Source organism: Diabrotica virgifera, chromosome 5, assembly GCF_917563875.1.
Source record: "Diabrotica virgifera virgifera chromosome 5, PGI_DIABVI_V3a".
Classification (NCBI taxonomy): Eukaryota; Metazoa; Arthropoda; class Insecta; order Coleoptera; family Chrysomelidae; genus Diabrotica; species Diabrotica virgifera.
The window spans coordinates 178,765,204-178,791,055 of record NC_065447.1 but is presented as its reverse complement, the minus strand read 5'-3'; positions in this window follow the sequence as shown (position 1 = coordinate 178,791,055).

Below are 25,852 nucleotides of genomic sequence, written 5' to 3'. Positions count from 1 at the left end.
ATGTATGTAGAATAATTGATGGATTCGACCGTTACTTGATGGAAGTTCATTTTATCTCACAATAAAACACTGAAAACTTTTGTTTTCTATACTTCCACAAAATTTATTATCTACAACTATGTGACTACAGCTGCTTCGGCAGAGTGCCTTCTTCAAATGATATAATTTACAACAACAACAACATTGTTTGATTTGCTTGTCTGGATAATGTTCAGAAGAAATGCGTTCAATGTGCTTCCCCGTTTAGGATTTTGTCCTCTTCAGGGTTTGAGGTGAATGTATAGTGTTGGCAGCAAAAGCAAACAGTCCGAAAAACACACTGGGGTAAGCGCCGTGTCCTGGTGTTCTTGGATCCTGGGTTTTGCCGGACGGTGGTGTCCAGAAGGCTAAGAAGTCAACAGAGAAGAAAGTTTGATGGATTGTTGTTGGTTCCATAGACATTTACGTGTACTGTCCGTGCTTTGCTCTCGACCAGTCTCCCTAGAAACCATTGTACAACGACAGGCGAACCTGCGTCCCTCGTCGGCGGTCAGGAGGTGGCTTTGAGCGCAGCGTGGACAGAGTGCGTTCGAGTGGAGAAAATAGTTGCGGCTATTTTCTTGGGACGAACAGGTATAATTGTGCAATGAAGTTGGGAAACCGCAAAAAACCAACTTCTCCCTGTTCGGGGTAGGGAAGAGGAAATGTTAGAGGTGGGTACGGTAGGCTAGCGGGGTAGTCTCAAGGATGTTTTCGTACTCCACCGGGAGTTCGTCAATGCATGTTTGCATTAGAGCGGACGGTACATGAATCTTTTTGCGTTTGGGCTTTCGGTGGAGTACGTGGCCGGAAGATGAACAGGAACATTTGAGAGATTCTTGTGTGTCGGAAGGGGGGCCGTTGATTACTTTGATTGTGAAGTTCCTGTTCAGAGAGTTTATTCTTTCGGTGATTTTGGGGGTGTTCGAGATGTTATGGATTTCGTTTGAGGGATATCGCCAGTGCTCATAGTTACATCTACGCAAGACTCTTCGTTCTGTCCTCAACAACCTCTCTTGTTTTTGTCTTGAGCAAAGAGAGTAGATACATGATTTGTACTCCATGACGGGTCGAATAAAGGTCTTGTAAGTGTGGATGAGAGTCTTCTTGTGTGTCTTGCCAATTTTTCCCGAGAGAGCGTTGAGAAGTCTGGCCCTGTTCCTTACCCTATCTAAAGTTGCCTTTAGATCTGCGTCCCAGTTGAGAGTCCTGGTAAACAGTACTCCCAAATAGTTCGCAGTCGGGCTAACAACAAGCCTTTCTCCCAACAGTCTCAGTGGATATTGGTCATCTTCATTGCGTATGATTCTATTTGACACAGAAGGGGCGCGAAACACAATTGTTGTTGTTTTGTTCGCGTTCAGCGTGACTCTCCACTTACAACACCTTTCGCCGACGCCGTCCAACAGAGCCTGGGCTCTTCTGAAGAGGAGTCTTGGGTTGTATCGAGAGGTCGTTGAGAGCAGAGTCGTGTCGTCTGCATAGAGAAACAACCGAGTACCTGGGATATTTTGGTTAGTGATGTCGCTGTTGTAGATGATGTACAACAGCGGCGCTAGGACTGAACCCTGGGGAACTCCAGCTTGTGGAGTGAAGGGGGTGGACTTTTGATCGCCTATTTTAACTCTGACAGTACGGTTGTGGAGGTAGGAGTGTACAATTTTGGTAAATTGCAATGGTAGCCCGATGTCCAGAAGTTTCCGAACAAGCCCGTCGTGCCAGACCTGGTCGAAAGCCTTCTGCACATCCAGAAATGTGGCTATGGCGAATGAACCATCGTTGATGGTTTGAGTAACTTTGGTAGTGAAATCTATTAATGCATGTTTAGTAGATTTACCTGACTGGAATCCATATTGGAATTTTGGTATGATATTGTGGTTTTCGAGAAAGTCATTGAGCCTCTCTTTTAGGATTAGCTCAAGAACTTTACCCAGAGTATTGATTAATGAAATTTGTCTATAGGATTCCACGTCGGTTGGGGGTTTGCCTTTTTTCAAAAGCATGATGGTGTTGGCCACTTTCCAAGGAGTAGGAAAGTTGCTGTTTTTGAGACATGCATTGAATATTTTAGTTAGAAGAGGAATGATACTCTCTGGAAGTTTTTTGAGGCACCTTCGGTTGATGCCATCAGGTCCGGGAGCGCTGTTCTTGCCGATTTGGCAAAAGCTCTCCGTTTCCCTGTCTGTGAGGGGGTCCATGATGGGATCATAGACTGGAATGTAGTGGTTGAGAGTAACATTTACAATGTATTCTGTGTTGAATTTAAATATGCGATCAAAGTTCGGGTTATCTGGGGTTTGAAAATTGTTTTGAAGCGAATTTCTGAATGCTTCGGCTTTCCCTTCTGGGGAATTGACTATGTGATTGTTGACCAACAGATGGGATGGTTGAGATAATTTTTGTTTTGTTAGGACTTTGAATTTTTGCCAGAATTTACCTCCGTCTCTGCAGTCCAGTTTTGAGGTAGCATCTTCCCACCGGCGAGCCGTTAGGACAGATATCTCCCTCTTTATCCTGGCACAGATCCGGTTGTACTCTGTTTTGATTAGTGGGTTTCTGTTGGCCTTGTATTGACGTAGAAGACGTCGTTTTTGTTGGATTTTGGCAATGATGTATTGTGGAAGTGCCAGTGATGTATAGGTTATTTGTTTGAGTGGAATTGCGTGCGTGATCGCCTCAGTGATGAGGTTCTCGATATCGGTTGCACTGGTGTCGATACTATCGTTAGTATCGAGTTCGCCTAACATAGGGAGATTTTGTGTGATGAAGTTTTGGAATTCAGTCCAGTTAGCGTGACGATAGCCTCTTATAGATCTTGGAGGGTTTGGTTGTTTTGGAATTAGTATGTCGGTGTCGAAAAGAAGAGGTAAGTGGTCTGACGTTATTGAATCGCCTATGTGGCATCTATCCCCGAACCGATCCAGAATGTTACTAGTAACTAGGATGTGGTCGACAATAGAGGCCCCATTGGCGTTCATAAACGTGAATTCAGTGTTGGTGATTCTTGAAATGGGAAGGTCTAGTAGATAATCCGTGAGGCGGATGCCTTCTGTGTTTTGACGGTGATCACCAAACTGCGTGTGTCTACAATTTAGATCGCCCATCAACACAGCTTTGTCGAGCCTCGAAAAGTACTCTAGCAAATGCCTGTTGAGTGGTTGATCCGGGTGTTTGTAGTAAGAGACTATCGTGAGGGTTTCGTTATTGGGGATGTGCACGTCAATTGCCAGGAAGTCCACATCAGGTGGACGAAAATTTTGTGGGAATGTGTGTGTGTTGTGCGGTATTCCGTGTTTCACGAGAATACCATTCCCACGTGAAACCTGACAGCGGCTTCGATGGATGATCGAATATCCTGCGAAGTGTGGATCGTTTTTCGACAGAGTATCTGTGAGTGCGAGGATCTGGATGTTATGCTTCGACAGGATATTCTTGATGAGGGGTCTCTTTTTGGAGAGACCCTGACAGTTGACTGTGCCTAGGGTGAAATCCATAAAGGGAGGGTGTTTAGTGGTTGGAGCGGAATGTCACCGTGACATTGCTCTCGTACCCGTGGACCACTGTCGAGTGGTCGTAGACTTGGCTAATCAGATTAGCCGTGATTGCAGCGATATGTTCACGAAGTTCGGGCAACAAGTTAAGCAACAGAGCAGTCTGAATCGACAAGATGTTCTTTGTTTCTATAGGGAGTTCGAAAGGGGGGAATGATCTTTCGATCGTAAGTGGCTGTATTTCGTGTTGGGCGGAGGGGATGGTGTGTCTTTGTGGACACTTGTTGGAGTATGCGGGGTGGTCACCGCCGCAATTCGGGCATTTGGGTTCCTGCTGTTTGGTGCAGGCGCTGGATTTGTGGTTGCCGCCGCAGTGGGGGCAGACGAACGCTTTTTGAGGGCATTCGTCGATGGAGTGTCCGTTAATGCAGCATTTGCTGCAATATTTTGGGGTGGGGATTGTAGGGTCGGAGCCATGAGGAAGTTCGGCATTGTAGATTTCACCATCTAGAGTTATGCCTCGGCTCAATGCTGACGTGAATTTCTCCAAGGATTTGGTCACCACCTTGATCACTTTAGAGTCCTTGCCTGTTTTGTAAGCTTTGACTCTCCACAGTCTTTCGACTGGGAATTGCTGTTCTGTGAGCAAGTCGGTGACCTCCTGCTCGGAGTAATCCACGTCGATACCAGTAATGCAGAGGAGGTAGGTGGGCTCTTTTGTGGAAGTGTTAGCATTTCTGCTACGGCTGTGAACCGTAACCATGGTTTGGCCAGTTGCTGTGTGGATAGCTTTTTCTATATCCCCTGCATTTATCGGATTGAAAAGTCGAAGGTGTGCGATTCCATGTGAGAGTACTTTGCAAGAATGAATTTTGTTGGATAAGAGAGTGGTGGCATTTATTTGCCGAAAGAAGGTGCGTTTGTTACAAAGATCTTTTGGGAGATCCTTGATTAGATATTCGGACAGTGTAGGATCGTTTATGGCGTTAATGACGTTTTGGTTTCTGGCTTGGGTTTTGGGGCGTGGATTGGCTGCGGCATTGGCGTAAGACATTTGTCTTAGTTGTCTTCTTTGGAAGACGAAATCGTTGGGTTCAGGATTGTTTGAAGTGCTGATGGATGCTTGTTGTTGAGAAGAGGGTTGCTGTTGAGAGGGTTGTTGTTGAGAATGTTGGGGTGCTTGTTTTGACGGTTGGGTTGGAATTTTTGGTATAGCACCATGTCTATTCCGAGCGCTCTGACGCTGAGGACCAGCCTGTGCTGGTGTTATTAGAGGCGGAAAATCGTTTGCATATCGCTGCAGAAGGGGGTTGGAGGCGTCGTCCCGCTCGATGCGGAGGTAGGCCTCGCGATACTTATCGCGGACGATTTGCATCTCCGCGCTAAGCGTCTCGAGGTCCAGCTCCGCCGTGACACGGTTGTAGCCTCTGGATGGGGGTACAGTGCCTTCCTGTTGCAAGGAAGAAAACTGGTTGGCTGTAGTGGTGGCTGTGGTGGTGGTGGTAGTGGTGGCAACGCTTGTCGAGGTCGTCGTCCGAGGACGAAGCGACCGGGTGGAACTGACGGACCTTACAGATGAAGGCATGACAAATGGGAGGATGCAAGTCTAGCTTTCGGAGGGCACCTCAGCCTCAAGGTGTTCTGGGGGGTAAACCCCAGGGATAAAGGTGGCTTGTCCACCCCTCCGTGCTTTTCCGGCGTTAGACAGTGACTATAACTACCTGATGGGTGCAGTTTACCCTGCTGCTGGTGGGTCCCTCGTTGTAAGCCTTTTTCGCGGTTAGTTTAGCCCCCTTACTCGCACTTGTTCTTGGAATATAATTTACAATGAGTTTGCCTTTTCAAGTCTCTAACTGAAGAGGTTGAGGAGTGGGGAGCTGTTTGTCTCGAGTTGGTCATTCAGAATTATATCCGTATTTTTCAGTTTATTAATTTCTATAGATTCTAAAAAAGATAGTTTAAGGCCTTTATTTTGGGTATGCAGAATTTGAAACTCTTCATTGAAACCGAAACAGCTGTAGTCACATAGTTGTAAATAATAAATTTTGTGGAAGTATAGAAAACAAAAGTTTTCAGTGCTTTATTGTGAGTATGTAGAATACATAAGAACAACCACTATCATCCGTATAAAACTCAACTACACCAGCATTAGACAGAACAGGAACTTTTACTTTTCGTTTATAGACTTTAGAATTTGGAGAAGATCCTGATTTTTTTAAGAATGTATTGTGTATAGACGAATCTACCTACTTTTATTAATAATCGCCTAGTTAATAGACATAGATTTCATTTTATTATGAGACAGTAAACAAACATTTTACTGTTGATCGCCAACACCGATGAAGTGTTAATGTTTGGGGTAGTATTCTGAGACAGTATGTTATCGACCCATATTTTTTTGACGAAAAAACCCATATTTTTGAATCATTTTTAAAACCTTTTACTTAGCGTGCGAACAAACATGTGGCTCCAATTGGACGGAGCTCCTGCTTATTTTTGACGTGATGCTAAGAACAATCTCAACATAAAACTTAGAAATAAATGGATAGATAGATTCGGTCCATATATTTGGCCAACTAGGTCACCAGGATTGACCAAGATGAATTTTTTTAAATAAGGTTATATTAAAAATATTGTAAATGCTGCACTTCCTAACCCATGAACCTGTGTTTAGTACAATTAGTTCAGAGAAATAAGGAAAAAAATATCCTGTTGGTGACACAATCCCCTTCAGGCCGAAACCAAATTTTTTTAGTAGTATGGACATATATTCCTGCAGCCGATTTTGATGATATAATATAGTTATAAACAAATGAAAATAAAAAACGGTAAATTTTCGTTTTTTCGTCTATAACCAAAAAGTTAAGCATTTTAAGCAAATTTGAGGGTAAGAAACTCATAAACTGTATAAAAATATTCAATATGGTGTTCGCTGAATTTGCCTATCCTTATTGGTTGCTTATAAAATTGCAAAATAAATAATAAATTTTGAGTTTTTATAAATATTCATAACTTATGTAAAAATTAACTTACAACGTCCTTGTTACATGGAATGCTGAGACTTATGGTGCTTAAATCATACACTAAATTTCAAAGCAATTTGTTAAATACACACACCGGCAAAATTAGCCGAACACGTTAAAAATGGGACATGTTTGACGTCTCGTATTTCATAAACCAGTGGTCCGATTTGAGTGATTCTTTTAGTATGTTATAGCCTTATTATTTGAGAATATCGCTGTAATATTATAAGAATATCGCTGTATATTGCTATACAGGTAAATACCATTTTATACCGGGTGTACCAATCATACTGTGTTTTTTTCTTAAAGTTTGGAACACCCTGTGGAATATTCTAGCATATGTAAAATATTAAAATTAATACTAGATTGTAGACTTAAGCTTGCTTAACATTTTCCTTTTCGATTCATTTACTTATGTAAGATAATAAAAAAGTTATGTGCGTTAACAACTATCCATGTTTTTCATCAATAAATCCTCATAGTAGGGGAGGAAAGTATACTAAATTGGCAGTTACTCAAGCGTTATGGGGACCTATTGGATTGTGAAGAGTATGTGCTAAAATCAGAAAAAGGTTAAGTTAATTTTTCCATAAAGTGGGGCTTTCCATTTTTTAATTTAATTTTCCATTTGAAACAATCATTTTTCTCCGATTATAGCGCTATCTATCCATAATTCGAAAAAATATGTCGAATAAAAGTTGCTTATTTTTACGTAAAGAATCCAAATCTGCAATAAAAATTGGGGGCTCCTATTTAAGATTTTAAATTAAATCCCCCACCCCACCTCCGTGGGGCACGTGACACCCCACTGAGAGGGGTAGGGGGTAAATTAAAAATTATAAATACGAACCTCTAATATTACGTCTAATATTACGATATTTTGCGAAATGAACATCAGATCGTAAAACTGCAAAATACACCTATTCAATATTTTTCAAAAATCTACCGAATTGCACCAAACACGACCCTCCACGGAGGTGGGGTGGGGGTTACATTAAAATATTAAATAGGAGCCCCAAATTTTTATTGCAGATTTGGATCCTTGACGTAAAAATAAGCAACTTTTATTCGCAACATTTTTTCCTATTATGGATAAATGGCGCTATAATAGGAAAACAACGATTGATGGAAATGAAAAATTAAATCGAAAAATGGAGAGTCCCACACTTTATGGAAAACTTCACTTAACTTTTTTTGTTGTAGCACCCACTCTTCACAATCCACTCCAGGTCCCAAGAACGCTCGAGTAATTGCAAATTTAGCATACTCTTCTCCCCTACTATGAGGATTTATTGATAAAAAACATGGTTAGTTGTTAAAGCACATAACTTTTTTATTTTCCAACATAATCAAATGAATCAAAAAAGAAAATGTTAAGAAAGCATAATTCTACAATCGAGTTTTAATTTTAATATTTTATATATGCTGGAATATTCCACAGGGTGTTCCGAACTTTAAGAAAAAAACACAGTATGTTTTTTACACCCGGTATAAAATGACATTTACCTGTCTAGCAACAATATTATTACACCGATATTCTTAAATAATAAGGCTATAACATACTAAAAGAATCACTCAAATCGGACCACTGGTTTATGAAATACGAGACATCAAACATGTCCCATTTTTAACGTGTTCGGCTAATTTTGCCGGTGTGTGTAGTTTAAAAAAAGTATTTAATTTGTTTATCCCAAATTAATTTTTTTGCAACGCTATAAGTCAGAAAATGATGAAGTTACAGTAATACTTTGGATAGTTTATGAAAGAAGATTTATACTATTAATTTAATTAAAAAAATGACAAAAAATATTTCTAAATACTGCAAAAATTATTTTGCAAAAACATGTGAAGTAAAAAAAGGGGGGCTAACTTCGTCTCTAATTATTGTCCTAGGACAATTATTTTTCTTTCTAAATGTGTATAAAAATTCAGTCTTTCCAAATATGAAAAAATAATTTTTCTACGGGTAACAGTTAAAAAGTTATTCTAATTGGTTATAAGTAAGCAAAAAATTGACGTGTTTCTGCAAAATAATTTTACCCTGTTTAAAATTACTCTTTGTATTTTTTTTTAATTAAGTCAATAGTATAAATTTCATGTTCTTCTTCCACAAACTGTCAGAAGTCTTACTGTAATCTCATAATTTTCTGACTTACAGTGTTGCAAAAAAATTAATTTTGGATAAACAAATTAAATAACTTTTAAACTATTTGACCAATTGCTTTGAAATGTAAAATATAATTTAAGCACCACCAGAAGCCTCAGCAATTCGTGTAATGAGAAGGTTCTAAGTTAATTTTTAGATAAGTTATGAATATTTATAAAAACTCAAAATTTATGATTTATTTTGCAATTTTCTAAGCAACCAATAAGGAGAGACATATTCAGCGAACGCCATATTGAAATTCTTTAGACGATTTATGAGTTTCTTACTCTAAAATTTGTTAAAATTGCTTAACTTTTTGGTTATGGACGAAAAAAGACAAAATTTACCGTTTTTTGATCTTCATTTGTTTATAACTATGTATATCATCAAAATCAGCTGCAGAAAACATAAAGGTTATTAATATAGATGTCCATACTACTTAAAAATTGGTTTCGGCCTGGAGGGGAATGTGTCACGAGAAAAAACTTATTTCTCTGGACTAAATCTTTGATTATGATACATGGTGTTCTAATAAAATACCCATCATATTATGCTACATTGAATAATCTAATAATGAAACTGTAAATTTTGAACACCCTGTAAATAAATGTGTAATAATCAATCATGGAATGCATTAATTATAAGATAATTACCAGACCGTATTGTCATAAAATGACGATGTCATACAATAACATTAATTAACTTCATCTTTTGTTTTAAAATCGATTTACAGAGTAGGAATTTAAATAATTGTGAATTATGTAAAAATTATGAGACCTAGGTATAGGACATCCATATACCATTCGAAAGAGGTAAATGTGTTAAGTATAATTATTTATTAATATACATGGTGTTCCATTTAAAATACGCATCATATGACACATTTAATACCCCACTAATGAAACTATAAATTTTGAACACCCTGTAGACAAATGTGTAATAATTAATCATGGAATACATTCAACCAATATCCAACTATTTAGATGTAAAAGTGATGTTTTTATAATTTTTTAAATAACTTGAGAATAAGCCTTCTTTTTAAACTTTACATTTTAAGAAAAGTCAACATAACTCAGAACACTCTGTACATAGGTATAGGGAAGCCTTACGAAACTATACCTTATTTTTTGCGGATAATTAAAAAATGCAATAAAATACAGGGTATTCCATAAAGAAAATATAACTTTGATACGCCGCCATTTATTGGGACACCCTGTATATTTCAAAATAATTTTAAAATGTAGATTTTATCAACTTACAAACTACTAATTTAAAATGGTTTTCAAAACTTTTACCATTCCGCTGTAATCTTTCGTCCCGTTAGTGGTGACTCACCCTGATATAAATTCTATACAACTAGCTCTATCACACATAGAGTATAAAAAACATGAACTCTGCTTGGAAAAATATAAATCCAACTCTGACAAGCGTATCACATGAAATACTAGGAGAGAAAGGAGTATAATAAAAAAATTGTTCGATGACGATTTCCGGAAATCCATAAAAGAAATTAACGTGAGTAAAAGAAATAAACGTGAGTAATGGGAATATGACGAACCTTATCACGGCACAAAATGCATTGATCAAAGAAAAGAAAAAATATATTTGAATGCTTGCATAAGGAGGTATGGGAAGAAAACACGTTTCTTTTTTTAGAAAACATGCGTGCATGGACTCAAATATTAAACGCAAGGCAATTATTCCATGTTCCAGAAGATCGAGAAGCCTTCACCATGGTGATCGCCAACTCCAGATAATTTTATATGGCACGTGAAGAAGAAGAAGAATGGACATGCCACAAAATCGCTCGTACAATAATAGTGAAAGGTATAAACACCCAATAAGAGAGACAAGAAGACTAATGAAAATGAAAAAGAAGGAGCAGCAGTAACAAATAATCAGAGATATAGAAGCAAATCGGAAGAAAAACCAAGTAAGACAATCCTTTAAAGGAGTTTCAAAGATCAAAACTAGGTACCAAGCAAGAACATGATACTTCCTTGAAAACAACGGCGGACACCCTACTACTAATGACAAGAAAATTCTAAAAATCTAGAAGGCATATTTCTATCAACTGTTAAAACAAATCTAGTAGAAATACGTCACACATAGAAATGCATAGAAGACCAATAGCCAACAGACGAAGAAGTAACCTAGATTAAAAAATTTTAAAATAAAGGAACCAGAAAAGCGCGTAAATGTTTAAAAACTTAAAACACGGAAGCGGTGAATGGAAAGAACGGGTTATTCTACCAAATCGACAAAAAGGAAACAAAATCAAGGTATTAACCACCGAGGAATACCGGTCCTAAATACCAACTATAAAGTCCTTGCCAACATCCTGATAGAAAAAATCAACACAGACACACACAAAATATCTTTGGGGTTATTAATGCGGATTTAGACCGGGACGCACCACTATTTATTGACGAGATATTCACAATAAAACAGATAATGAAAAAAATTCTGGGAGCCTGATCGTGAACTTCATCAGAAGTTCATAGATTTTAAACAAGTATTTTATGGCGCATGCAGGGATGGACAAAAAACTGTATCTTACGGCTTAGAATCTAAAACACAACAAAGGCCAATAGCAATGTCACCCAAACATGAATATCTATAGATTTCAGGAAATGGTATATTTGTTGTTTAAAACTTAGGTTTTGTAAATAATAATTGGAACATTGAGTACTAGCCTAAATAACGGATATGGCAGTAATAAAAATAGAGAATTTCGACGAAGACACGCATTTCAAGACGGTATTCTTCGATATTGAGAATTCATCACACATGAATATGAAAGATAGCAAACATCATAAACTATACATTTTATTTTAAGTTACTTGAAATATTTAACACTGCAAAACTGATATAACTTTGACTCAATTGACAGTGGCAACGAGATAAGGCATAAACATTCCTTGAGTCCTAAATTGATTAACCTGATCATATATGAAATAATAAAAAAATTTAAGAACTAAACAAGGATACCAAATGGGAAAAAAAACAACTTAAAATTCTCTGCTATCCGGACGATACAATACTTATCTCTCACAGTGAATATAATTTACAACGTATGCTGCACTAATTCAATAAAACCCCCAGAAAATTTAACATGTTAATTTCACCAACGACAAAATGCATGGTTATAAGAGCAAATTTTCTTCTTCTTAAGGTGCCGAGACCGCTTGTCGATCGTTGGCTCTCATGTTGCCCAGCAAATTAACTATCACTGTCTTATTTACAGCTGCACGAAATAGTCCAGTGCTAGTTTTCCTAAACCATTGGCGTAGGTTTTAAAGCCAAGGAGTTGTACGGCGGCCCACACTTTTTTTTCCCATTATTTTATCTTGCATGACAAGGTGAAGTATGTCATATTTCTCTGAGTCACGCATTATATGACCAAAGTATTCCAATTTGCGCCCTTTCACCGTGTTCACTACTTCGCAACTTTTATTCAAACGTTGGAAAACCCTTTCTTTTGTGACTCTTTCTACCCAACTGATCTTCAGAATACGGCAGTAGGTGGCTCTGTGTTTTTTTGGTAGTAAAACAAATGAGGATTTAAGCCAATCTTTAGGAATTAATTTGAATAAGTATTGCACTTCTTCCTCAGTTATTGGAGGACCGCTTATGTCATTTAGCGATTCTAGTTCGCTTCGTACATCATCGAATAATTCCTTCATATATTCAGTCCATAGCATTAGTTGACCTTCGATATCGATTATAATTTTTCCGTTTTTATCTTCGATTAGTGAAGGTTTACATTTTTTTATTCAGTCCTGCAACTTCTTTCAATTTTTGTGCATATTGAATGCGTCATAGATACGCTCGTAGTTCTCAATTTCTTTACATTGTTGTTTATGCCACTCTGATTTAGCTGATCTTATTTTTCTTCGAATCATACTGTTTAGCTTTTTATATTCTGTCAGATTAGCATTCTTAGAAGAGCATATCTACTAAAATGTAAATTAGAGCTGGAGGGTCAGATAATAGAACAAGTGATGGAGTTTAAATATCAAGGCGTTACACTATCTAGCTACGAAAAGCTCGGAACAGAAGTGGAAGATCAGGCGAATAGAGCAAATACAGCTTGTCTAAATGAAATAGTATGGACAAAAAAATCAAAAAAGAAGTGAAAGGCAGAATTTACAAAAGAGTCGTCAGACCAACAATGCCATATGCGACAGAAACACGACCTGACGAAGAGAGGACAAAAACAGTGCTAGAAACAGCAAAGATAAGAACCACTCGAAAATCTATAGTAAGACACTAAAGGACAGACCTAGAAGTACCGATATATGCGACAGAGATATGAGGTAGAGAAAATTATTAATAACTGGGTAAGAAACAGAACAATAGAATGGAACGACAACGTAAGCCCAATTACAAAAAATAGGGTATTATGGACGGCGAGAGATAGTTCCCCAATAGGAAGAAGATCAGTGGGAAGATCACAAAACGATGGAACAAAAATTTACTGGAGGCATATTGGGAAAACAAACAGTCATTTCTGTACAAACGGAAGGAGACATTTTTTATAACTTTGAATATAATAGGGAACACAAAACCAAATATCAATTTCAATGGAATTCTACAAAACCATAGCGAACTGATTAATATGTATAAAAAATATAAATTAATAATTTAATTCAAAAAAGTTACCTGAAGAATAGAAGACTTCTTGGTCGTTGGCGTATACGAATGCCATCAAAGCGACAATAGAAAATAAGAAATATATGAATTTCATTGTTGTTTATCGTGAATTCATTCAAGACACGAGATCAACTGCAAAATGTTATCGATTAGCAGCATTATTATATACCCGGTGACTTGACCTCTGTTTTTCGGCACAAGGAAATAAAAGGTAACGATTATAATATAATCGTTATAACTTATCACGTCGTCGACTTAATACTTATAACTTGATAACTCGAAATTAGTAGTTCTGAGATAAACGGGTTTAAAGATTTTAAAGGTATTTTTGTTGCTACCGTGATGTTGGTAAATGAAGGGTCCAATGCATAAACCGGGTTAAGTCACATAAAGCAAAATGTTCAGGAGAAGTAAAAAACATTTTGAGCTAAAACTGTGAAATATTGATACATTTTGTATTTTCTTTCATTTGAAGATCATCTTGTTAACTGTATTTTTTTAAATAATAAATTGTAAGTTAAAAAAGAAAAAAGTTATGGGGGAAAAGAATTGGACTTGACTGGTATATGCAAAGTATTCATATTTTTTTTGTGGGGAAAAATAAAACAAAATGGAATTTCATATTACAAAAATATTTTTTAGTAATTTATTAAATGAAATAAACCAAAACATAGTTTCAACTAAATTTTAGTGCAGAGTTGATATATTTTTCTTTACTCGCTGTCACTGCATTCTGATACCGAAGGTTCCTTATTGTCTGGTGAGACGTTTTGATGGTAATTTCGGATTGCTTCATAAAATAATTGATCACACTGTGGCACATAATTTGTTGCCAGAGACATAACATGCTCGAATTTGTTCTCTTTTAACTTTCTCCTTTCAGTGTCCAACTTATGGTCATGGTTTGGTAAGGTCAGGGGCTGCAAGTTCCACTGTGCATTAACCAGTCAAGTCCAGGACTCCACCGGTTTACGCAAAGTATCAAAATGCAGGCAACACATTATACGCTCTATTATTGATATTTTTAATTCTATCGAGCTGGTTTATGAACTGGAAGATGTAGAATTGTATACTGTGCATGAATAAGTGATTAACTCATTTTGCCCAAAAAGTGGACTTGCCCGGTTTATGCATTGGACCCTTCAAATATGAAATTTACTCTGCAGCTTTAAAATACTGTTCCTTAACTTTTTGGCTACTGATCTACTTAGGAATATGGTGAAAATTTGTTTTCCAATATGGAAAATAACATGAAAAATTAAAGTTATCAACTTTTAGCACTACCACAATGTTAAGATTTGGGAATGTCGCATGTCGTGTCAAGTTGCATCTAAGTGAATTTTTTAACAAACCTAGTAATTTAATAAATAAAGGAAATGAAAATGTAGTATGTCAAAGTGGGTAAATAATTTATTTCTTTAGCTAAGCGCTTTCGACATAAACGTCATCATCGGAGCTAATGGTCAAATAGTAAAAAAGTACCGCCACAGTGAGGTGTAATCATGTGCATCTTATGAATATAAATATGAATTCTGATTGCAAATGCTAACTGCTTTGTCCTCCGTACAACACCAAACAGTAAAAAACAGAAAAAATGGCCACATACACGTTGCGCAAACATATAAAAACTTTTTTCCTGGTATGGGTGTGAGTATCACCCATCCATTCTTGGCCTAGTTAGTCAGCTGTCTCTATTAGGCCAAGAATGGAAGGGTGATACCTACACCCATACCATAAAAAAAGTTTTTATGTGTTTGTGCAATGTGTATGTGGCCGTTTTTTCTGTTTTTTAATGTTTGGTGTTGTAGGGAGGACAAAGCAGTTAGCATTTGCAATCAGAATTCATATTTATATTCATAATTCATAAGAAGCACACGATTACACCTCAATGTGGCGGTACTTTTTTACTATTTGACCATTAGCTCCGATGATGACGTTTATGTCGAAAGCGCTCAGCTAAAGAAATAAACTATTTACACAATTTGACATACTATATTTTCATTGCCTTTATTTATTAAAGGGTGTACAAACTTATCAGTCTTTCAACTACTAGCATTTTAAGCATTACTTTGGTGAAAATTAGCCCCCTGCCATGGGGGTTGCCAGATCTGCTAACAATTCTCGAATTTCTGCATTAAAGTGAACCTAATAAACAGATAGCAATTACGTGGTAACATTATTGGTTTCAGAAAAATACATGCTACAACTAGATAACTAGAGTTAGCTAGTTATAGCATTCAGTATATGCAGTATATTAAACAATAGCTTGATAATTTATCTTATCAAGTTTTAGCACTGAATATTAGGGGCATTTGAGTTTTATCAACTTTCGTCAATCATAAATAAATACTTAATACGTTTGGAACGAGTTATCAAGTTTTTACACAACATGGAAGCAAATAAAATACATATTGTGAACTAGTTATCTCAGAAACGTCAATTTTGGAGTTATCGAGTTATAGTACTAAGGCGACGACGTGATAAATTACTGTTTATATTTGAGATAATAATGACTTAAATTTTGCTTAGCAACAATTTTAAAAGATTTCCTGATGATATAAGTTTAAGGTACTTTTAGAGGAGTAGAGGCTATTTCCAAAATTTCATTAAAATCTATGCAGTAGGATAGAATTCAGAGGTAATATCCTCTTTTTGCTCTCATTGACTGGAGTAATCCATATTAATAGAAAATATGCTCACTAACAGTGTAGTTTAAGTAATTATTGGTTCAGAAATAAGCACCCCCAGAATGAATTCTTTACATCGTATGCATGCCAGCAACAATATCAAAAAACTCTGGATATGTCAATGGCGGCTTAATTAATACAAAAAAATCCCTAGAAGAAGCAGAAGAAATTCTGGAGGAAGACATAAATGCAAGTTATGGGAAGTTGTTCTTCTCCTTCTTTAAGGAGAAGAAGAACTTATTTTTGCCTCCACCCTTGCTTGTCTTTGGCTGCTCTTCTCCATACACGGACTCCTGTAAGGGCTTGTGCGTCGCTGTTTACTGTGTCTTTCCAGCGTTTTCTTGGCTTTCCAACCGGTCTATTTCCCGGCACTCTAGAATTCAGTGCTCTTTTTGGTAGCCTATCATCTCCGATTCTTATCACATGTCCGGCCCATTGCAATCTTTGTATTCTAATGAAGTCTGACAGGGGTGAAAGGCCTGACAGCCGAAACATTACTTAATGTATTATTACCTACAGATAAATTAGAAGGAGAAACATTAGAACAAAGAAATATAAGAGAAGAAATGATACAAGAATACCAAATAGAAGAAGAAAGAGACATAGAGGAATTCACAGAAGAAGAAGTATATGAAAGTATGAGAGAAATGAAAAGAAAGAAGGCACCTGGACCGGATAATATTCATGTTGAAATACTTCAAGCATTGTCGGAACAAATAATTCCAGTACTAACATCATTATATCATGAATGTCTTAGACAAAGAAGGTTTCTCAATAATTTTAAATAAGCAGAAGTTATAATAATACATAAAGGGGAAGATAAAGATCCTGCCTTACCGAAATCATATAGACCGGTATGTTTATTGAATACAATGGGAAAATTACAAGAAAAATTTCTATGTAAAAAATTAAATCAAATAAGAACAGAAATTGGATTAATCCTGGTCAGTATGGTTTTAGGAAAGGTAGATCAACAGAAGATACAATAAATAAAGTATTTAAAATAGTAAATGAAAACGTAAAAAAGTATGTTTTAATGATCTTTATAGACGTGTCTATGGCTTTTGACAATCTATGGTGGCCGTCATTCTTTGAAAGACTTCGAAGAATGAGATGTCCAAAGCATCTGTACGGAAGTCTCAGAAACTACTGTCAAGACCGAAATGCAAGCCTAAACTGTCCAACAGGAAAAAAGACAAAACATATCACAAAAGGATGTCCACAAGGATCAGTATGTGGACCTATGTTCTGGGATGTAATGCTAGAGGAACTGTTGGAACAATTGACTATAGATCCTGAAGTGCTTGGAAGCATAGCATATGCAGATGATTTGTTGTTGATCATAGATGCAAACTCAAGAAGAGAATTAGAAAATAAATCAAATGAAGTATTAATAAGAGTAAATGATTGGATGAACAAAATAAAATTAACAATATCAGATTCAAAAACAACATATAGTTTAATAAAAGGAAATTTAGAAAGAGATCCAACTATAAAAATTAGAGAGAAAACGATAAAAAAAAGGAAACAAGATATTTAGGTATTATAATAGACGAACAAAAATTATTTACAAAACACATGAATTGTGTCTGTGAAAAGGCAACAAAGATCATGCATAGCATTGCTAGTCTAGCACAGAAGGAATATAGAATTTCGTTCCGACAGATGAGAATATACCTAAGTACAATACTTGCATCAATTGTAGGGTACGGTTCAAGTGTATGGGCACATAGATTAATAAATAAAAAAATGCAGAAAAATTAAATAGAGCTCAGAGAGGATTTCTTGTAAGAATGACGGGAGCATTTGGAACAACTGCAACACAGCCACTCACAGTTTTAACTGGAGTAATGCCAATGCATTTAGAAACACAAAAAAGAGCATGTAATTATTGGCTTAAAAAAGAAAAATATGAAAAAGTAATACAAATAATAGGATTAGATATAAGAAATAAAAGAGAATTAAAAGAAATAATAAATAGAAAAGACAAAATGAATGGGAAAATTCAACAAAATCTAGACGTTTATACAATTTTATACCAATATTAGAAAACATTCCAAATTATTTTAATCCAAAACAAGGTTTAGTACACTTTTTAACAGGACATGGACCGTACCCAACATATTTGGAAAGATTTAACTTAAAATATTGTGAATGTGGAGAACTAGGTACACCAGAACATATAGTGTTACATTGTGAAAATACTATAGAAAATGAAGAACTTAGAGAAATGAGAAGAAGATTAGAAAGAATTGAAATAAGAGATATATTACAAAATGAAAAATATTTTGGAATATTAAACAATCTAACAGAAATAATATCTAAAAAACAACAAGAAATTTATAATAATAGAAGAAGACAACAAATAATCCAACCCTGATGAAGTTGAGTAAGATAAAGTTAAAATAAATAAAATAATATATAAATTCAAAAATAGATATTCAAAATTATAATAATAATAATTCAATATATAATAAATAAATAAAAAAAATAATAATTCAATAAATAATTCATTAAATAAAAAAAAAATACCAACTCTTTTCTGAAAATAGAGGGACTGTCTTTATAACTTAGAAGGGAGTTGATAGTAACAAAAATATTTTAACAAATATATATTATTGTTTCTTTAAATTTGTTAAATGTATTTGTTAAATGTAATTAATAGATTATGGCAAATTATTAATTGTAAAAATAGATTTAGTAGTTTAGTAAAAAATGTAAAAATATAAAAAAAATCTGTAATCCCATCAGGAAAAAACGACCTGGATTAGTCACTAGAGGCCAGGTCATATGTATAAACAATAAATAAATAAAAAAAATCTCCTTATTTTTCTTCTATGGCACTACATCCAAAATTGAGTCTTGGCCTCTTTTATTTTTTGCCTCCACCCTTGCTTGTTTTTGGCTGCTCTTCTCCATACACTGACTCCTGAAAGGGCTTGTGCGTCGCTGTTTACTGTGTCTTTCCAGCGTTTTCTTGGCTTTCCAACCGGTCTAGTTCCCGGAACTCTAGAATTCAGTGCTCTTTTTGGTAGCCTATCATCTCCGATTCTCATCACATGTCCGGCCCATTGCAATCTTTGTATTCTAATGAAGTCTGACAGGGGTGCTTCCGTATAAAGTTGATAAAGTTCGTTATTGTATCGACTTCTAAAGATTCCGTTTTCCCTCACAGGTCCTAGTATTCTCCTCAGTACTTTCCTTTCGAATGTGTCGAGTTTGTTTTTGGATGTTTCTTTCAGGACCCAGGCTTCACTGTCACAGCATGTTATTTTTCGAATTAAATTGTATTTCGGTGTATCTTTGTATTTCGGTGGACACTTTTAGACCGAAATATATGGGAGAGGGCAAAATAAGCTCTGTTTGCCTGCGTTGTTCTCTTCCGTATTTCTCCGTCTTCTGATCCGTCGGCATATATTTCTACTCCCAGGTATGTAAATTTTTCAACCGTTTCAATGTCATCTTCATATACTATGTTTTGTGGGACTTCTCGTCTGAGTCATTATTTTTGTTTTTTTTTGTGTTAATTTCCAGACCTAGCATTTTGGTTTTTGTTTTGAACTCTGCGTATGTTTCTTGTGTTCCTGTTGATTTTCTACTCATAATATTAATATCATCGGCATAAGCGGCCAAGTTATGGGAAGTTACTTTTACAAATGGAGGTAAAACGCCTGTAAAACCGAAACGACCTGCTTTAGCCTAAACCAGAATTTGGCTTCAACAAAACTTAACTGAGCCCATCCGAATCAGAACCTACCAAATCCTAAATTTTTCATTTTTTCTCTTTTTACACAATTTCAAAGTTCAAGTATCTATTAATCTACAGGCATAAAGTTTCGGCTCAAAACCTTCTAAATCCTCTTTAAAATACCACTGAAATATTAACGTAGAATCAAACCCTGTCATGTCCATAGTGTTATGAAAAATAAAGTACTTCTTTTTCTTGTAAAATTTGTATGTTTTCCTATCAAAATGGTTCAATACCTGATTTTACTGAATTAATTGCACCGCAAAGCAGTTGAAAATGAGCAATATTATATTGGCTAAGGACCGGTATTTCCAACCTCGCTTAAGCCAAGGCTTAGTTTAAGCCTTTGCTTAAGCTTATATGCCTGTATTTCCACTTCAATTTGAGGCTTAAGCCTAGGCTTAAACCAAATAATTTTAAGCTCGCGCGGGAGTTGGTTTAAGCCTTTGCTTAAAATTAGTTTTCTGTTTTTTGAGGTTATTTCTATAGATTATTATTAATTATAGAGTTGTTTTGAAAACCAACTTTTAAGTAATAACGTTATTATTGGATTATTAAATAATAATCTATTAATTTATTAATCGTAATAACGATTATTAAAATTCTTACTACTTTTGGAAGGTGTAGGCACATGAAAATTGTTTATTTCTACAATGCTTGGTAGGTATATTTACTTTACAAAAATAAACTTAAATTCCAATTTGACATTTTAAGGAATATATCCAATAAACAAAATTACAAAGACGGATCTATTGCTTATGCAAAATAACAATAAAATATAACCAGAGAAAATATTAGTCTAAGAGCTAGTGAACCTTTTGACTAACGGTCGTCCTGTAAGGCTAGAAATTTGTAGAGTGATAATTCATATCACACCAAAGCTAAAAACCATGACCTGGCAGGCCTCAGCGGTGCACGTGTATCTACCAGGTGAATCGAAAAGTGCAAATTTAGGGGGTAAAATAAACTTTCTCCTGTAAGGTTTAAATTTAAGTATGTGTTTGAGTAAGTCATTTAAAAGAAATGTGTAAAATGACAGGCGATTCTGAAGAGCATAAGACCTTGCCAGGCGAGGGGAAAGATTAGGGGTTTTTCCTAAATTTATTTTTTTTTGCATCGAACAAATTTTTTTTAAGTTTTTTGAATCATTCCAAACAGAAAAGGTCTTTGGTGATTTTTCTCTTAAGTTAATAGTTTTTGTTATATAAGCGATTGAAAATTTTGAAAATTGCGAAATCGACCATTTTTAACCCCAAATCGGATATTTATCTAAAAATCTCAAAGTTGCCAAAGTAGGTAGATATTCTTTAAACATTGATTGATGAAATCCCAAAGAGTTTTTTGCAATACAATATCGGAAACCCCTTTGTTTTTTAATTGCTAATCAAGCGGACGCTTCACTGTAGTATAAGTGAGGACGGTTGAGTTGGCATAAATTCATGATCTCGAGAATTGGCAAATTTCAAGAGCAATCTTCAGACAGGTCGATTTTTATTTTTAAATTAGGACTTTTTGGCATATATATAATACTAGTGACGTCATCCATCTGAGCGTGATGACGTAATCGATGATTTTTTTAAATGAGAGTAGGGGTTGTGTGATAGCTCATTTGAAAGGTTATTTAATTCTCTATTCACTAATATAAACAATAACATAATTATTTATACAGGGTGTACAAAAAATTTTTTTTTATTAAATTAACTTTGTTTAAATTTGACAAATAGAAGAAAAAATTTTTTTTGTACACCCTGTATAAATAATTATGTTAATGTTTATATTACTGAATAGAGAATTAAATAACCTTTCAAATGAGCTATCACACAACCCCTACTCTTATTTAAAAAAATAATCGATTACGTCATCACGCCCAGATGGATGACGTCACTAGTATTATATATATACCAAAAAGTCCTAATTCAAAAATAAAAATCGACCTGTCTGAGGATTTCTCTTCAAATTTGCCCATTCTCGAGATAATGAATTTATGCAAGCTCAAACGTCCTCAATTATACTACAGTGTAGCGCCCGCTTGATTAGCAATTAAAAAAACAAAGCGGTTTTCGATATTTTATTGCAAAAAACTCTTCGGGATTTCATCAATCAATGTTTAAGGAATATCTGCGTACATTGCCAATATTGAAATTTTTAGATAAATGTCCGATTTGGGTAAAAAATGGCCGATTTCGCAATTTTCAAAATTTTCAATCGCTTATATAACAAAAACTATTAATTTAAGAGAAAAATAACTAAGGACCTTTTCTGTTTGGAATGATTCAAAAAGCCTAAAAAAAATTTATTCGATGCAAAAAGAATAATTTTAGGAAAAACCCCTAATCTTTCCCCTCGCCTGGCAAGGTCTTATGCTCTTCAGAATCGCCTGTCATTGTACACATTTCTTCTAAATGACTTACTCAAACACATACTTAAATTTAAACCTTACAGGAGAAAGTTTATTTTACCCCCTAAATTTGCACTTTTCGATTCACCTGGTAGATACACGTGCACCGCTGAGGCCTGCCAGGTCATGGTTTTTAGCTTTGGTGTGCTATGAATTATCACTCTACAAATTTTTAGCCTTACAGGACGACCGTTAGTCAAAAGGTTCACTAGCTCTTAGACTATACCGGGTGGTGAATTGGAAAGCGGGCCATAGGAAACTCAATGTAAAATTCTAAGCTGTTAAATTCCTGCTTCCCTAATTATTTTACATCAAAAGTCATCAGAAACTATTTGTAGAGAATTGAATTCTCTATTGAAAACAACTGTTAATATTGTTCTATGAACAATAATTATTCAAAATTTTGTAAAAATATAATACAATTTTCAGAGTAATACGCCAAAGCTAGGCCACACACAATACAATAATGTGTATAAGATTGCATTTGTTGACAATGAATTTATTATATTAACAATTAGAACTGTCAATTTTTTTAATTATTTTATCATTTTTTGTTTAAAACACAATAAAGTTGATAAGATACCCTTAGTTAAGGAGAAAATATTAATAATAAAGATATTTTCTTCAGTCAATAATGTGCTCACTGTCAGTTAAATAGTAACGTGTGGCCTAACATACCCACACATACCTACTGCGGTAAATACATTATATTTTTCAAAATTTTGGAATGTGTTTAAATCGTAGAACAATTGTAACTTCTGTTTTTAATACAGATTTCAATCCTCTACAAATAACTTCTCATGACTTTTGATGTAACATAATTAGGGAAGCAGGAATTCAACAGTTTAGAATTTTACATTGAGTTTCCTATGGCCCGTTTTCCGATTCACCACCCGGTATAGACAATAAACTAAAAACACATGTATGTACCATGTACACAAAATCATTACAAAATTAAGTGAAGTAAAAATAACATTGATACAGATGACAAGATAAAATTAAATGTCAACTGTATTGGTTTTTACCTCACAACAGTTAGTTCTGGCACTTTGACGTATTCAGAGGTACCAAACCAATTAACTTTACAGCTGAGCATCAGTTTAGTTAAGAGAATGATGGAAATACGGCACCCAGCTTAAGCTTCTCCTTAACTTTTGACACAGGCTTAGCTAAGCAAAAGCTTAAGTAGCTATTGAAATTCCGGCCCTTAGAATCAAAATCTGCTAAATCTAAAATAAAAGTACAAATTTCTGAAGATGTAAGGGATATGCAGAAATATGACTCTATATCAAATTATTGACATTTATTGATGCCACTTTGATTAAGAAATGCCGGATATTTTTTGGGAAATTTACATTTTTAATGTTTTTTTGTCTCCTAAAAAAATTCAAAAACTTTGTCTAGCAGGTTTTGATTCTATAGGCCTCAACTTTCACTTTGATATTGCAAACCAAAATAAACATACAAAAGAACTAGGTTCGACTTTGGACAGAACAATGACCTTTAGAGGACCTTTAATAATAATAATTGTATTACCAATAAGCTTAAAATTACAGATAATATCATTCAGAATCTTGCGACACAACATGGGGTAATTGGCATCCATACTCAGGTCATTAGGCTTAGCTCTTGCATATTATGTAGCTTAGCAATGTGCACCACTATGGATTAACTAGAGCAAAATTTAACAAGATGAGAAACGTATTATGCCAGCGTTTCTCAACGTTTTACCATTTGCGCCCCAATTTTCCATAATTATTTTCACCGCGCCCCCCCTCGTTCAATAACAATATATCTATGCATTAATAATATACCTTGAGCAGCATGAAACCTAATAAATTAAAAAGACATTGGGAAACGCTTCATAGTGAGTACATTAACAAACCCCGAGAATTCTTCGAGTTAAAATTAAAATGGCGTGAAAAGCAAAAATTAGTTTTAATAAAAACTTTGACTGTGAATGAAATAGCTTTACTTGCCTCTTATAAAGTCTGATATTAAATAGCCAGATCTAAAAAGCCTAACACTATTGGTGAAGATCTTATATTGCCAACTGCAATCAAAATTGTAGAAACTGTGTTTGGAGATAATTTTGCTAAAAAATTGGAGTTTATACCTTTATCAAATGATACTGTTGCCCGCCGAATTGGTGATATAGCTGAATATGTACAGGATCAGGTAATCAGGAAGTTGCGTGAAAAGTTGTTTTCGATTCAGCTTGATGAGGCAACAGTACTAATAAATATGCTCATTTTATTGCCTACGTTCGATTTTGTGATGGCAGATCAGTAGCAGAACTACTTTTCTGCAAACCAATATAATTGAGAGCAAAGTCGCTTGCATTAGTTGCTATGTTAAATGATTATATAAATGAAGCAAAAATAGAGTATGAGGAACACTGTATGATCAACAGAGAAGCTCTGGCTTGAATATTGTGCTAACTACGGTTGTAACAATAGTTAAATATCTACATAAAAAGGAGACCTTTGAAAACTAGAATCTTTTCTGTACTTTGCAAAGACATGGATGCGGTACATTCAGCATTATTATTTTATTGTGAGGCAAGCTGGTTATTACGTGGGAAATTTTTACAACGTGTTTTGAATTAAGATATGGAATCGCCATTTTTCTAGAAGAAGAAAAGAGGCCGCAAGCCAAGATGTTTCATGATGGTTTATTTTTGATGAAATTGAGTTACTTGGTTGATATATTCGAGAAACTAAATATTTTGAACTTACAACTTCAAGGGGCCAATACACATATATTTGATACGAATGATAAAGTTAACGCTTTCTGTAGAAAATTGAAATTGTGGAGCAGAAATTTAAAGCAAAAAACCTAGAAATATTTGAAAATGTGGATGAATGTTTTAAAACTTACCAGGTTGAAGAAAAACACGTGAAAGTTGTTTTTGTAACCAATGAAAATCATTTAGCAATGCTGACAAAAAATTTTAAAAGATACTTTTTTGCCGACGACCAATTAATACGTACCTAATAGTTATGAGTGGGTCGGGAACCCGTTTCAAATTACACCCGAAGAGCTCTCTGCTGCAGAAGAAGGAACCTTCATAGACTTCACAGAAAATGCCGAAATCAAGAAACAGTTTAATATTAGATCCCTCTTTGAATTTTGGCAGGGGTAAATGATGAGTTTTCTGCACTGAAAACCAGAGCGTTCCGTATACTATTACCGTTTTCACCATCCTACCTTTGCGAAACAGGATTTTCCGCGATGGCTGCTTTAAAGACCAAATATAGATCGCACCTAAATATAGAGAAAGAACTGAGAGCGTCTATTTCGAGTGAGACTAAATCGAAAATAATGCGACAGTTTTTCGAAAATTTGTTGTCTGGCAATAGCTATTGCCCAATGACAACAAATTTGAGTAAAAATGAAGCATTATTTTCTTATTTATTCTTACTGCCGTGTGATATTCGTAAGATTATTTTTTATTACGTATATTATCGATATTTTCTTAAATGTGACAGTTGTCAAAACTAGGAAACTGGTTGCCATTAAACAGAAACAATTTATTTAAAAAAATTTCATCGGTAATTTTCACTAGTAATACCACTAGAGGTCAAATTATTTCCGGAAATTTTTTTGAGATCATGAATATTTTGAAAATTTTCTAAAAATATTCATGATCAAAAAAAAATTTCCGGATATTAATTTGACTTCG